Source organism: Crinia signifera, chromosome 4, assembly GCF_055691185.1.
Source record: "Crinia signifera chromosome 4, ASM5569118v1, whole genome shotgun sequence".
In the NCBI taxonomy this organism is placed as follows: Eukaryota; Metazoa; Chordata; class Amphibia; order Anura; family Myobatrachidae; genus Crinia; species Crinia signifera.
In genome coordinates this window covers 223,908,634-223,925,295 of record NC_139220.1, presented here as the reverse complement: position 1 = coordinate 223,925,295, position 16,662 = coordinate 223,908,634, and the positions used below count along the sequence as shown (strand labels likewise).

General features: G+C 45.2%; 1 protein-coding gene across 4 annotated transcripts in view; it reads right to left on the bottom strand.

Annotated features, from left to right (window-relative positions):
- The window catches only part of RAB27A (RAB27A, member RAS oncogene family), a 117,435-nt gene that overhangs the window by 75,006 nt on the left and 25,767 nt on the right, over positions 1-16,662 (bottom strand). The gene's annotated exons all lie outside the window — the stretch shown is intronic.

The following is a 16,662-nucleotide window of genomic DNA, read 5'->3' as shown; positions in this document are numbered from 1 at the left end:
AGGAGTCCACTACCGGTGGCTCCTCCCACTTCTTTCTGCCCAAAGGTTCAAAGGGATAAGCATTTGTGAACCTTTTTGAAAGAGTAAACCTCTTATCAGGGTTTTGCCAAGCAGACCTGAAAACAGTTTCTAACTCTGCCTGCTCAGGGAAGTACACTGGCTGTTTCTTCTGAGTCATGAAGAAAGGATCACCTTCTGTAGATGCCTCTACTGGGAGATCTAAAACATCCCTAATGGCCCTGATAAGGGGCTCGGGACCATGCACTGCCGCCTCAGGAGCTGGTTCCTGCAGACCCTGCTCCTCACCCTCCTCCAATATGTCCTCATCGTCCTCATCTGTGTCAGGATCCATAGCAGTAGCCTGCCTCTTTTGAGGCTGTGCGGGAGGAGGAGGTACATTTTGGGTATGAAGAATATCCACCCTGGCAGCTAACAAGGACAATTCCCTCTGAACCCTCTGCATTTGCTGAGTGTTAGTGGAAAGCTGTGAAGCCACAGAGTCCAACAAGGTCTTTATGTTGGAGGCCCACGCAGGTTCCTGTTCGTCTGCCTGCGACTGCCCCGCAAGCTGTGGGGGGACCCCACTGATCTGGGTGTCAGCACTACTGGGCTGTGGTGACATACAAGCCTCACAAGTAACCTGGGACTGTGACTTGGGCACAAACTTGGTGCTACACACCATACAAGTGAACTTTTTCACCATGATGAGATAGTACTACAATGTCTGTAGTAACAAACACAACCCCCACGCAGTCACACACGTGCACACACTGCTGGATGTGTTCCTCTGAGTGAAAACAGACTATGTGCTTGCTTCTATGCTGTGTCTGTAACTAATCAGTGGGGAAAAAACAGAGCAATTGGGGAGCCAAGTGCACCCTTAACCTGAACTCACAGATCTGGGTGAGCTGGTAACGCTAAACACAGTGATATAAACAACACAGTGTCTGACTAAGCTAGATAGCGCAGCAGCGCTAAATCGCTATAAAAAAACCTGCTGTCTCTGCCGTGCTGCGAGTACCCGGATCCACCACGCCAGTGAGGAGCCCTTGTAATGGAGTCTGGCAGCGTGTGAAGAAGCAGGAAGTGACAGCGCGCGCCCAGCAGAGCTTGGTCCCGCTCTGAGTGAAGCCCCGCCCCCTTACACGGAGCTGGCGCTTACATATATTTATACTGACATTATTAAAGGTGTAAAATATATATCATACATTATACCCTGAGGGGTGTCCCTGGTGGTCCAGCGGCAGCACCCCTATGCCAGTTATCAGACGCGGTGTTCACGCGGTCCCTGCTGGAGAGCCGCCATTACTAGCCGTCGTCTTGCCGCACCAGAAATGGCTGCGGGGACCCCTTGTGAGACCCCCAGCCTGTACTCACCACCGATGTCTTCAGACCTGTCAGGGGTGTGCGGCGGCTAGGGGACTTGCTCGCTACAGCGCAATGCTGTGCGGTGACAAGTCCCACGCAGGACTGGATTGTCCTGTAGCAGGGTCAGCTCTGCACCTGAAGAGGTCGGGGACTGACCCTTCCCCTGACACCCACGAAGCAGGACAGCTGTGTGGTCACCACAGCGCCCCAAAATAACAAACTTGAAAATAAATGTGGAAAAAACTCTGGAGCATCCAGAAGCACTGCCTCTCCTGAGGCACATTTTTCAAAACTGACTAGTGGAGGGAGATTGAGGGGAGGAGCCAGTGCACCCACACTGAAAGTTCTTTTATGTGCCTGTCTCTCCTGCGGAGGTCTCAATCCCCATAGTAGTGAAGCCCAGTATCCCATTGGACGGTAGAGAAAATTAGGTTGTTTAATCCAATGGCAAAGTAACGATGAAGAAGGTTATGTTAGAGAGGTGGATTGTCTTCAGCTGCTCTGAGGTAAATATAAATATGTGAAGTATGAGAGGAAAAGGAAAAAAAAGTATCCAGTTCAGAAGAGAAGCGTTCCATAAATGAGATCAAAAGAAGGAGGGAGCTATAATCTAGTGCAGAACAGAAGGCAGGCAGAGATGTATGCCATTCACATCCAGCTCACAGGAGAAGACTGGACATAAAAGGATGAAGGAAGAACATTATGCAGATGCATCATCCTGCCCCAGCAACACCATCCAAAGACTGACATTTTCCCATCAGGCTGGGACAGCTTTGGTAAGGCCCTACTGGTAGCAGCTTTCATCTACTGATGGGCACTGTGAAAGTATAAAGACAGCTGCAAGGGGCAAAAAAAAAAAAAAAAAACATTTGTGAAAAGGAGTGTTAGAACTGGCACACAGACGTGCCTTCCTTATCCATGGCCACTTTGCGCGGCAGACCAAGGAGCAAACTAGGAATGCAGTATGCAAGTGGAGGAGATTTGAATTGGCTCCTGAAAAGAAAAGGCTACATTTTCACCTGTAATGCCAGGTCCTACATGGCAGCGCTTGTATGTGGAATACAGTTCCTCCAGTCCAAGAGCATGATCTATCATGACCTATAGCCAAAGAACATCTTGTTGGATCGATTGGGCCATAGTAAGATTGCGGACTTTGATCTAACTCTGAAGAACATCCTTGTAGACAGGAGGGCAACTTGCTTCGATGGAACATGTGGCTACAATGCAAGCCAGCAAGACATACAGTGCCAGTGTGGTGTCATAATGACCTAAAAGATCACTGGAAGTCTTAATTATCATCCTACAAGACTTCATGGACTTGGCACTACAGTAAAAGACTCAACAGAAACATACAACCCCACACATTCCTCCAGCCAGTCGACTGGGTCGCGGTGGAAGCCCTTGAGACACCACCCCCAAGCCACCATCCTTACCACACTCTGATTTCATTATAAGCCACCTAGAGAAATTGAGACCGCAGAGGAGCAAGAATCATTAGAAAGTTCTCATTTGTTTGCTCCACATGGAGCAAACAAATGTTTGCTCCACATTGTTTGCTCCACATTCCTCCCAAAAGCACTTGGCCTACAGGAATGTTAGCTAAAGCAGATGAGCCCACCAAAAGAGCGGCGCTCAGAGGACTAAGGTTTGCAGTTTTCCTTAAGATTCTGGTTAATATTATCATAGAAAAAAAAAAAAAAGATGTGAAGGGGAGATTGGAAGCCAAATTTTTTTTTCTCACTTAGTTTGTTGATAAATTCATGAATTGCATATGACAACAAAAATGGAATATACACAAAGAAAGATACAGTATATCTTGAAAATCACACAATATTGTGAACTAGACTATGCTAATTCAATACATTATCATGTATCCAGAATACAATGCAATTTATAACACTGAACAAAATGTATATATAAAATAAAATAAAAAAAAACCCTTTACATATTTCTTAATATTTACAGAAAGTGAATTCATTTTAAATGTTCATACGAGAATAACACCATAGACAAAGGAAAGAAACTGGGGTGGTTGGAGGCTGAATAGATTAGGGTTATAAGAGGGGGGGGGGGGGGGCACTAATTACCTGTTCCGAAGAGCACCTCTGACATGACGGGAGACAGGTACTTCATGGAAAATGGAATGATATTTAGGTTACAGTTTAGAAAGGAATTGCTGTGTGAATCACAATGAAGAGAACTACATTTGCTGTAGCTGAAACGCAACCTTTCTGGTAAGTTTTGTGAGACCCATCGAAACTGTGTTTTTAAGACTCAGCCGGAGGCAACAGATGTAAAAGGTTCCACTGCCTGTGAAAGCAAAAACCACAAAATCTGGTGCACTGTACAACTGCTCATACATAATGTAAATACATGAATTGATAGTTTAAAAAAAAAAAAAAAGAAGAAAAGAAGGACATTGGCTAGCATTGATTGTACGCAATAGTAAAATAAGATCATATTGTCATTATTATTAGGGTACTTGTGGAGTATCACTGCTCCCACGATGGGCATCGTATGCCAAAAAATCGCATCGCATGCGATCGCATACGATTTTGCACTGAAAAGCATCCAAATGCATTGGAATTAGTATTAAACATGTTCGATGGCCCCCAACTGGCATTTTTGAGGCTGTACCACCCCCACTATCAACGCGAACCCGAAGCGTGGCGAGCGCGCGAGGGGCGGCGGTACGCGTCCTACGACCTTTTGATACCCCCACTATCCACATCGGCGTGGAGTTGAGAATAGAAAGTGTGGCGAGCGCAGCGAGCCACCGAGGCCGAAGCGCAGCGAGCCCCGCGAGGGGACGCGGATACCTTCACAGGTATCCGCGTCCCCTCACAGGCTTCACAGGTGTCCGCGTGCGCTCGCCACGCTTCGGGCTCGGTGGCTCGCTGCGCTCGCCACACTTTCTATTCTCAACTCCATGCCGACGTGGATAGTGGGGGTATGAAAAGGTTGTAGGACGCATACCGCCGCCCCTCGCGGGCTCGCAGCGCTCGCCACGCTTCGGGTTCGCGTTGATAGTGGGGGTGGTACAGCCTCAAAAATGCCAGTTGGGGGCCATTGAACATGTTTAATACTAATTCCAAAGCATTTGGATGCTTTTCAGTGCAAAATCGTATGCGATCGCATACGATCGCATACGATCGAATCGCATGCGATGGCATACGATTTGGTCAAAAAACGGCCAAAATCGGTAAAAATCGCATCGCATGCCACTATATATGGCATGCGATGGGAGCAGTTATACTCCACAAGTACCATTATTAGAAACTGAATCTATAAATTAGTACACTAGTAATCGATTTTAACACATGAAAATAAACAAACAATATGAAAATATGCTTGGCTCCTCAGAGTGACATAAGTCATGCTTCCACAGTGCACGAGCCCCAGGGGTTACACAAGCAGCAACCATGCACCCATGTTCTTCAATTCAGCAACACTGAACAAATCAACATGAAAATGAGGAGGCCATTGTCCAGGATCGTGGAAAAATGTCTGGAACGGTCCACCATGCCATTTTCCCCGAAACATTCAACCCCTTGAATTAAAGCTGAAAGCCTGCACTTCTAATGCATCTCCATGGTTTCATTTCAAGTCAAGTGGGTGGCTTCTATCTTATGGTACAGCAAACAACAAGCCTTAGGTCGGCATGCATTCAGGTAAACAGGTTCATTAGGTCGACAGGGGTAAGGTCGACAGGGTCACTAGGTGGACATTGTATTTTGAACTGTTTTTTTGAGCCATGCGCAGGGACATTCCGGTTAAATTTGTTTTATATTTTTTTAAAGCCGAATGACCCTGTCAACCATACCCATGTCGAATGAAATATATATATATATATATATATATATATATATATATATATATATATATATATATATATATATATATATATATATATATATATATATATATATATATATATATATATATATATATATATATATATATACACAGACCTGGGAAGTATGTTAGTGAGTAATGAGTACACGTGTGTGTGTGTGTGTGTGTGTGTGTGTGTGTGTGATCTGTGAAGTGTCGATGAGTATGCCTGAGAACTGTGTCTACCTGTGTACCTTGCAGGTGACCTGGGAAGTGTGTCAGTGAGTAATGAGTACACCTGTGTGCCTGCGCGGTGACCTGGGAAGGGTCAGTGAGTAATGAGTACACCTGTGTGCCTGCGTGGTTACCTGGGAAGTGTGTCAGTGAGTAATGAGTACACCTGTGTGTCTGCGCGGTGACCTGGGAAGTGTGTCAGTCAGTAATGAGTACACCTGTGTGTCTGCGCGGTGACCTGGGAAGTGTGTCAGTGAGTAATGAGTACACCTCTGTGTCTGCGCTGTGATGTGGGAAGTGTTTCAGTGAGTAATGAATAAACGTGTGTCTGCGTGGTGACCTGGGAAGTGTCAGTGAGTAATGAGTACACGTGTGTGTCTGCGTGGTGACCTGGGAAGTGTGTTAGTGAGTAATGAGTACACCTGTGTGTCTGCGCTGTGATGTGGGAAGTGTTTCAGTGAGTATTGAGTACACGTGTGTCTGCGCTGTGACCTGGAAAGTATGTTATTGAGTAATGAGTACACCTGTGTCTGCGCTGTAACCTGGGAAGTGTGTCAGTGAGTAATGAATACACCTGTGTGTCTGCGCGGTGACCTGGGAAGTGTGTCAGTAATGAGTACACCTGTGTGTCTGCGCGGTGACGTGGGAAGTGTGTCAGTGAGTAATGAGTACACCTGTGGGGTGTGGTGACCTGGGAAGTGTCAGTAAGTAATGAGTACACCTGTGTGTCTGCGCGGTGACCTGGGAAGTGTGTCAGTAAGTATAGAGTACACCTGTGTGTCTGCGCGGTGACCTGGGAAGTGTGTCAGTGAGTAATGAGTACACATGTGTGTCTGCGTGGTGACCTGGGAAGTGTGTTAGTGAGTAATGAGTACACCTGTGTGTCTGCGTGGTGACCTGGGAAGTGTGTCAGTGAGTCAGTGAGTAATGAGTACACATGTGTGTCTGCGTGGTGACCTGGGAAGTGTGTTAGTGAGTAATGAGTACACCTGTGTGTCTGCGCTGTTATGTGGGAAGTGTTTCAGTGAGTAATGAGTAAACGTGTGTCTGCGTGGTGACCTGGGAAGTGTCAGTGAGTAATGAGTACACGTGTGTGTCTGCGCAGTGATGTGGGAAGTGTGTCAGTAATGAGTACACCTGTGTGTCTGCGCGGTGACCTGGGAAGTGTGTCAGTAAGTATAGAGTACACCTGTGTGTCTGCGCGGTGACCTGGGAAGTGTGTCAGTGAGTAATGAGTACACATGTGTGTCTGCGTGGTGACCTAGGAAGTGTGTTAGTGAGTAATGAGTACACCTGTGTGTCTGCGCTGTGATGTGGGAAGTGTTTCAGTGAGTAATGAGTACACCTGTGTGTCTGCGCTGTAACCTGGAAAGTATGTTATTGAGTAATGCGTACACCTGTGTCTGCGCTGTAACCTGGGAAGTGTGTCAGTGAGTAATGAGTACACCTGTGTGTCTGCGCAGTGATGTGGGAAGTGTGTCAGTGAGTAATGAATACACCTGTGTGTCTTCGCGGTGACCTGGGAAGTGTGTCAGTAATGAGTACACCTGTGTGTCTGCGCGGTGACCTGGGAAGTGTGTCAGTGAGTAATGAGTACACCTCTGTGTCTGCGCTGTGATGTGGGAAGTGTTTCAGTGAGTAATGAATAAACGTGTGTCTGCGTGGTGACCTGGGAAGTGTCAGTGAGTAATGAGTACACGTGTGTGTCTGCGTGGTGACCTGGGAAGTGTGTTAGTGAGTAATGAGTACACCTGTGTGTCTGCGCTGTGATGTGGGAAATGTTTCAGTGAGTATTGAGTACACGTGTGTCTGCGTGGTGACCTGGGAAGTGTCAGTGAGTAATGAGTACACGTGTGTTTGCCCGGTGACCTGGGAATTGTGTCAGTGAGTAATGAGTACACCTGTGTGTGTCTGCCCGGTGACCTTGCTGCTATGTGCAGGCTGTGGGAAGGGGGGGGGGGTGGGGTGTGCAGGACGGTGGGGTGTACAGGCCGGGGGGGGGGGGGGGGTGAGTGGGTTGCTGCTGCCTTGTGCAGGCCAGGGATGATGACCCCCCCCCCCTCCCCCCTAACTTATTATAGACAGCCTCCTCCTCTCCCCCTCCTTCCCCAGACTTGCTGGCATCCCCCTCCCACATGTGACATACCTGTGGCGTCTGACACTCAGTGGGCAGTCTTGCTTCACCCAGCCAGCAGCAGATTGGAAATGCCCGAGAGGAGCTACAGCCAGCCCAGCGCTTTACTATAAAGGAGGAGGCAGCTCTGCCGAGTCACAGCTGCATCATGCTTCTCTACTCTCAGGCTATGACCATGTGACACTGTCTGCGACTCGAGTCGAGGTCAGCCTGAGAGGAGGCAGAGCTGCTCCCCCTGGCTGCCAGAGGCTGCTATGTCAGCACCACAGATCTGCAGCTGCGCAGACTTAATTTACTCACAGCACTCCCTTCCGCCCCCATCGACGCTGGATGAGCTACATATGTCTGAGTATTATAGGTGTGTGGTATTGCGGGGGTGTAGTGCAGGCAGGCAGGGACCAATATGTGTGTATTATCTCTTATATATTAGGCTACGTGTGTGTGTGTATATTGTGTGTGGTGTGCGTGTATAAGGCTGGGTGGGGGGTGGAGTTTCATGTGTGACCCTGCCCAGCGTTATAGACACACTCTCAGGATGATTGACACATGTAGCCAAATATATAAGAGAGATAGATAGATAGATAGATAGATAGATAGATAGATAGATAGATACACACACATATACACACACACACACACACACACACACACAAATTACAGTGCAATGACCTTCACCCAGGATTCTATATAAAAAAGGATAGCAGTGGTATTAAATGCGTTACAAACCAAAACAGAAAAGGTGAAGCAAAAATTTATAGAAAACAAAAACAGTGGAGAGAGATTGAACGGTACTTGTTTCCTAGCACGGCCACAACGATCTTAATCGCGGTCATCGGGGGTAAAATCAGGGCCATCGCGGCCGCTAAAAAATCGGGTGCGATGGGCCAGACGCGATGCCCGCGATTTCCCCATAGAGAACAATGTTAAATGCCTCAATTTACCCGCGATGACCACGATTTCCCATAGGAAACAATGTGAAATGGCTCAATTTAGCCAAATTATCATAGGAACAATAGTAAATGGGCCAAAAACACCCCTGAACATTGAAATGTCCCCCCAAAAGTAGTTGACGCCACCCCGCCATCAACGTGAACCCGAAGCGTGGCGAGCGCAGCGAGCCCGCGAGGGGCGGCGGTACGCGTCCTCCGACCTTTTCATGCCCTACTATCCACTAGGGCGTGGAGTGAGAATAGAATAGTGTGGCGAGCGCAGCGAGCCACCGAGCCCGAAGCGTGGCGAGCGCAGCGAGGGGACGCGGATACCTTCACAGTTATACGCGTCCCCTCGCGGGCTTCCCAGGTGTCCATGGCGACACGGACACCTGGGAAGCCCGCGAAGGGACGCGCGCCACGCTTCAGGCTCGGTGGCTCGCTGCGCTCGCCACACTATTCTATTCTCACTCCACGCCCTAGTGGATAGTAGGGCATGAAAAGGTCGGAGGACGCGTACCGCCACCCCTCGCGGGCTCGCTTCGCTCGCCACGCTTCGGGTTCACGTTGATGGCGGGGTGGCGTCAACTACTTTTGGGGGGACATTCCACTGCTCTGTGGTTTTTTGGGGGGTTTCTGGCCCATTTACCATTCTTCCCTATGCTGATTTGGGTAAATTGATCCATTTAACATTGTTTCCTATGGGAAATCGTGGTCATCGCGGGTAAATTGAGGCATTTAACATTGTTCCCTATGGGGAAATCGGGGGCATCGCGTCTGGACCATTTAAGCATTTTTATGTGCACACGACGCGACCGACCCGATTTTTCACTATTTTCAATGCATTTCAATGGAAAAATCGGGGGCATCGCGTCGGTCGCAGGCCACTAAAAATTACCCCCGATGGCCGCGATTGTGGCCGTGCTAGGAAACAAGTACTGATTGAACTACTAGATGTTAAATGAGGATATGCAAGTTATATTTGGAGACAAAGCATTAATTCAGAACTATTATAGATGGATACACTACCTTATAAACCACAGATATCACATAAAAGTAGTTAGAATGGTCTACCACATCATGAATGGGTCAGAAACAAACAACGTATGCATTCATGGTCACCCTTTCTAATTATACTCCCAACACCACTCACATGATCTTTAGATTTATGCTGGAATTTTTATGGTTCGTTAAGAGAATAGAATGATCTTCAGAAAACTAGAGTAGTAGTAAATAAACTGTCCTATATACTAGGAGAGAGACCAAACAGAATAGGGCGGAGACACATAATGGGGGAAATAAAAAGTCTCTCACAGTTGCCGGAGGTACAGGGTTTTGTAAGAGTCTCTACCAAACAAATGTTATTTTAGAACAGATGAAGGGGGAAATTAAATTATCCGTGGTAAATTACCACAGCTGATTGATCCCCGGTGCGCTTATTCAATTAGCTTTAGTATTGAGGATTTTTATTTCACCTGCCCACAAAACACATAGATAATGGGAGTTTATCCCAGATACTGTATTTTTCCCATGAAAACTGGTCACACAATCTGGCAATAATTAATAGTAACGTCCCACAAGCTTTTTCTTGAACAACTAGTTCCCCTCCCCCACTCTTTCTGGTATTCTTTTTACCATCAGTGGCTCTGAATCAGTCTGATGAACCACATTAACTGGAGTAGAGGGGAAGCTAGTACTGAGGAACATGTAGCAAACATTGGGTAGAGTTTAATAACCAATCAGCTTCTAACTGCCATTTTAAAGGCTGTGCTTAAAAAATGAAAGTTGAGCAGTTTATAGGTACTTTCTCTTTCCAAGGTTTGATACATAACCCCATGCCTACATTTGCATTTATATAATAATGTCCTATTAAGAGTATTTTGTACGTAAATTTGTACAGTCAGTCAGCATTGTTTTGATGCCTTATAACTAAAAAGGATAATAAAACTTATATCCCTTTCACACCGCACATGTTAAACGGTAGATTGCATTTTTTCCCCCCATTTCAAAACATTTACAGCTGCAGTGGGAAAGCACCAGAGTTGATTTACCGGTTAAAGAAAACCGGTATTTCAAAAAGTTAAAAAAGCAGAGTCCTACACGTTTCAGAGCCGTTTTTTTATGCAGAGAGAATGGCTCTGAAACGGTATTTAGTAAAAACAACAGATTCCAGACCTGTGATAGGCTGTCCCCTGCATTCTGCCTTGAAACGTGTTCAGGGAATTAACAGGGTTGACTGATGTGAATGGTATTTAAACGGTATTTCCAGGGGTAATCTACTGCAATGTGAAGGCTCAGACCAGTTTTAAATACTGTTTAAAAATACCGGTTTTTAAAATGTTTTGGCAGTGTGAAAGCGGTATTACAGTATAACCAATACCCCTTTTACACCGCCGAAAAATCCGGGTCAGCTGCGGGTCAGACCCGGATCATCGGCGGTGTAAATGGGGTATATCCGTGTCCATTTACACGGGTCCTCTACCCAGGTCCTGAACTGGGTAGAACCCGGATAGGACCCGTGTAAATGGCGGTGTAAATGGTCCCGCTGCGGGTGCAGGGACCCGCAGTGGGTCCACAGCGTGCAGTGCTGGGGAAGATGTGCCCAGCTGCTGCGGGAGGAGGGGGGGTCCCTGCGGCTGCTGAAGAGAGGGGGGGTACCTGTCCTGTCAGCCTGCGGTCGGAGCTCAGCGGAGGGGATGATGTGCGCCGCTGCTGTACCATCCCCCGGCAGCCGGTCCCTGCGGCGAATGGACAGTCAGTGTCGGCGGTCCCTCCAGTGCATGGGAACTGTACATTCGCCGCAGGAACTTCGCGGCTGCGGGGAGAGGTACAGCAGCGGCGCACATCATCCCCTCCGCTGAGCTCCGACCGCAGGCTGACAGGACAGGTACCCCCCCCCCTCCCCTCAGCAGCCGCAGGGACCCCCCTCCTCCCAGCACCCGGGGACAGCACTCCCCATTTACCCCCTAAAAAACACTGAACCTGGGTCAGCCCTGCCTTAAATATTATATAATATATAGATATATCTCTATATATCTCTATATATATATATATATACACACACACACACATATATATTATTTAAGGCAGGGCTGACCCAGGTTCAGTGTAAATGGTGCAGACCCAGGTCAAAGTGCTGTGTAAATGGGGTATAAAGCAGGGTCAGACCCTGGATACTCCAGCATTCAAAGACCAGGGTCCGACCAGGGTTTTTGGTGTAAAAGGGGTATTACTAACTCCAAATGGAACATTGGTAGGACCCAGTACCTAATAAACAAATTCAGACCCACTTGTTCAGGGTTAAACATCCTACAGAACTTTCCATGAAGTAGCACAAATACAATATGCTGCTATGAACAATTGTGGTATGATAGTGCTTGGAGGATGGTAACGAGGATGGTAACGAGGATGGTAACGCATACAATAAAAATGTATGATCATCTTTATATTAATAACCGAATATAATAACTTGAAAGTATTTATAAAAAATTTAAAAAAAGCTTATGGAGGAAATCTGCAAAAGTCATACGGAAGTATATAGATCATATATCCTATCTTCTAAGAATAAGGACCAGCTTGCACCACTGCAGAAACAAAATTTGATGTGTGGGATTAGGAAGCGTGTAAATTCGACAACGATCACAAGCTGTTTTAGTTCATCTGTAAAGTACGATGATGATGCTGATAAACTAAAATACAAACGCTGGAAACTTGGCTCCAGAGATCTCTCTGCACATGTTACATCTGTTCCACCTGCAGTGCACATAGTTTTGCCCATTTTGAGAAGAAATTTGTACTGCGATCAGATCTGAATAAGGGCCATAATCGGAGTTTTAAATTGAAAACGATTACATTTCTCAAATTGCAGAAAAGTAGATGATACTGAAAGTAAATTGGTGGTGTTTAGGATTTATCTCCAACTTGCTTCCTTGTCAGTATATCAATGACTCCTTTACATCATACAGGAAATAATTAGTTACATTTACTGCGTGGGTTGAGCATCAAATAAGAGCATTTAGGGAAAATAATATCCTAAGGACCCTCCATTCATTTTTCTGTCAGATGTCATTAAATAAAGCACAGTCAGTGAAAATAATGAGTAAGTAAATGCCTAGATATCAATAAACCTTATCATCATGATAGATAAAATATGTATATATTTATTAAAGCTGTGCAGATCCAGATTTACCTGGATCTTAAAACAGGATCTTATTGGCTATCCAGCTGTCACATGTTGTGGAGCCAAAACATGTCTGAGTCCCCTTGCGGGGCTCGCTTCGCTTGCCCACGCTGCGGGCTCAGTGCTGGCGCCGTGAAACTACACAAGTACAAAATATACTGTACACAGTTACATGTTTGTTGTTGTAATCATACAGTGTTCAGGTAATCTTTCTAGGGCCACTATAATGCATAAAAGGCCTGTTTTTGCCAATAATGGGATTTGCCAAGTATTTATGTAAGCATACCTAAAAATAACACTAAAGTCACATGGGGCATCTTATTCTAGCTCCAGGCTGCACCAGTGTCCTGCCTACATTACAGAGCACTTGGCTGCAGACCCTTTCCCACACAAAAGCCTTGTGACTCCTGCCTTCTGACGTCAATGGCTTCAAATCCAGCTCTCTCCGTAAAAGAAATATGTAGGAAAGTGCAGAATAGTAGCCATACAAACTACATGTTCACATGAAGAACAAACGTACTGCACAGAATCATTTTAACAGTAGGAGAATGTGGACATCTGAACCAACAAAAACCGTAAATCAAACACTTGACACTAGTATGCAATAAATGCCCTAATAGGTTAGAAAAAAATGTAGTTGGTAGTGCTGCATACTGTACATTATTTAGTTATTTGTTACCCAGATATTTGTATAGCACACACACATATTCCACAGCCCTTGACAGGTAATATTTGAACATGCCCCAATGGAGCCTACAATCAATATTTCCTACCACATGTACACACGTTCTAGGGTTAATTTTTTGGGGGGCCAATTAACCTACAAGAATATTTTGGGGTGTGGGAGGAATCCATGCAAGCACAGGGAGAATATACAAACTCTGCACGGTTAGGGCAATGGTGGGAATCGATCCCATGACCTCAGTGCTGTGAGGCAGTAATGCTAACCATTACACCGTCCATACTGCCCTAAACAAAAACAATGCATCAAAGAATAAATTATAAAAAGTACAGATGTATATATTTTTCACCTCTTGAAAAAACGATTGACAGTGAAACGAATGAAGAACCTTTATTATTTGTTCACCATTTATAGGAGCCATTTTTCCGTCCTATATGAAAGTAGGCCATCCGAAGAAATGGCACAGTAACCTGCTGCAGACCACTATTACGGGCAAGGACGAATAGTGCAAGTCAGTTCCACTGTGCTGTCAGAGTGCCCTGGACACACAAGACCACCCACAGGCAAAGTAAGTATCTGCTGCAGACCACTAACATGGAACAGGTTACCAGCTCAGGGCAACAAAACAGCGGACTATGATGCTGGAGCAGTGACTCCTAAACTTGATTCTCAAGGAGCAACAACAGTGCAGGCTTTCTAGGTCTCCTCAACACATTAAAAAATTAAATAATTGGGTCCACTTGTGGATCTTTTAAAACCAGTCACTGAGTAAGGAGTACACCTGTGCACCTGCTCTGTGACCTTGAAAACGTCAACTATAGGGAGTCTTAGAGGATAGAGTTCCGAAACCACAGTACCGGGTGGATACTGCCCTTTTACCTCTAATGCAGATCAATGATTGGGATCTATGTGGACTCTGGCACACCAGCAATAGAGGGACTCCTACTTAAACAGTGGTTAGTCCAAGCCATAGGTACACCTGCGAACAGCAAGGACACTGAAGTGTCTCAGTACACAATCACTGGGTGTGCTTATCTTTTACCAACACAGACAGCTACATAGTGAGAATGTTGACACAATGTGTGCTTGCCTAATTGCCAAGTCCTGATTTGGATGTCACTGAACAGGTTTCATTTGCATCATTTTGCTATACTGAAACTTTGATCTGTGGGTGTAATTATCTCGCTCTACCCTTGGTACATCAGGCTGTTTATCAGTCGCAATACTGCCTAATCAAGATTATGATCAGTGACGGCTCATACCTCAAGCCAGAAGGGGCGTTCCCGCTGGCAGACGCTCCTCCCAGTCCCCGCCGGAGCCTATAATATGATGACAGGTGCCAGGACTGGCGCACATGCCGTACTAACCTCTGTACTGCACATGCGGCCAGCTTTTATGGGCTGCTTCGACAACAGCCCATAGAAGGGATATCACGGTCCTGGGGCCTGTATTACACAGATGACGGGCCCCGAAAACGGCATGTGAACAGTAGCGATGTAGGTACCGCGCATGCGCAATCCACAGATTTTATGGACAGTCCATAGAGAGGCATCCTAGAGGGAGGGAACAACTAATGGGATTGCCTTGTTGACTGGCAGGTTGAACTTCCAATAAGAAGTCACTGCCAGTCACAGTGAAGCCAGTGCAGTCTCACAGACTGCATCTGGCTTTACTACAGTGGCGGATTTTACCTGGAGGGACTGCAGCCCTGCAGTCCATAGGTAAAAACCACCACTGGTTACAATTCTCCATTATTTGTTGTTAACTGTCTATAAAAAGACAAAATATTAATTTTGAGAGTATAATGACTCTCATATGCATTTATTTTACGGCTTACAGTGAGTGCTATTTTTAAAATGATAAATAGATACACACACATCGCTAAATTAATTAGATTTAAAATTCCTAGTAAAATTCTTAGATTTAAAATTCCTAAGTAGTTAACTGCTGGATTGGAAAATAATTACAACACAAATAATCCCAGAATAAGTGAAATATTAGGATGACATTTTAAGAAATTCCTCTTGGTACATGACATCCCTTCCAGCCTGCTGCTTTCCCATTCATTGCCGACTGCCCCCGGATGAGCAGATTGACAGTGATTTCTTTGTAAATAACCATAAATGTTATTACACTGATTTGCTGTACTGATTTCTTAATTTTTGGGAGTTCCTACAACTTGTTGGTCGGCTAATTAAGTAAGTACGGTCTCTGGTTAAACTGTCAATGCAATGCATTAAACAGAATCACTTCTTTTGAATAAACTAAGGACAGTGTTTCCCAAACTTTCTGGAATTATGGAACCCTAGAGTACCAGCATTGTTTTTACGGCAACTGTAGAATAAAAGTTTTTTTTTATTTTTTTTTAATTAAGAAATCTTAAAAAGAATACTAAATTACATAAATTGTGCCTACCTGGCATCCTTATGGTAGGTTATCTAGTGGTGTCAAGTTGTGCTTCCATTTATCCATGTGTTCTTACTGGAAGCCACTTGCACTGGTTTTGTCGATCACTTTGATACTAAATAATTTGATTCAGTCCTGGACCATAACCTGAGGCACCCCTGCAAGTGTATCAAAGCACCATAAGGTGCCTAGGCACATAGCTTGGGAACCACTGAACTAGATCATTAGAGTTTTTAGGATTCCAAATTCATGATTTAACGGCAAGGAAGGTTTGGTGGATATAAATGCAGTTCGGGTGGGGGGGGGGGGGGGGCACATATACTGTAAGCAATAAACTGCAAAATTAAAAGGATTAATGAATCATTGTAAAGTACCGAAAGCAAAATATAATGGAGCAATAAATAAATGTATAACATTTTGTAAAGTCAACTTTACTTGTGCACAGAATTCCTGCCAAAGTACATTCAGGTTCTATTATCTGAAGTGGCTTTAGTGTGTGTGTGTGTGTGTGTGTGTGTGTGTGTGTGTGTGTGTGTGTGTGTGTGTGTGTGTGTGTGTGTGTGTGTGTGTGTGTGTGTGTGTGTGTGTGTGTGTGTGTGTGTTAAAAGCACATTGCATTTCTAAATGTTCTAAATAATCATGATCAAAACAATCTGTAAAAATATTTCCAACTGAACCTGCCGAAGTGATCAGCCAAGCAAAAAACACACACACACACAAAATGCATTATAGTTAAGTTGGTGCACAACAATGATGAGACATAATATTGTATTGAGCTTTAGTTCATTGTATTTTATTTTAACATTCATTCAAAATGCTCAATTCATACGTGTATATTGTATACTTGTCTTCAATGCTTTTGCTTCAATTAAAAAAAATGCATTATTGTTTTAGT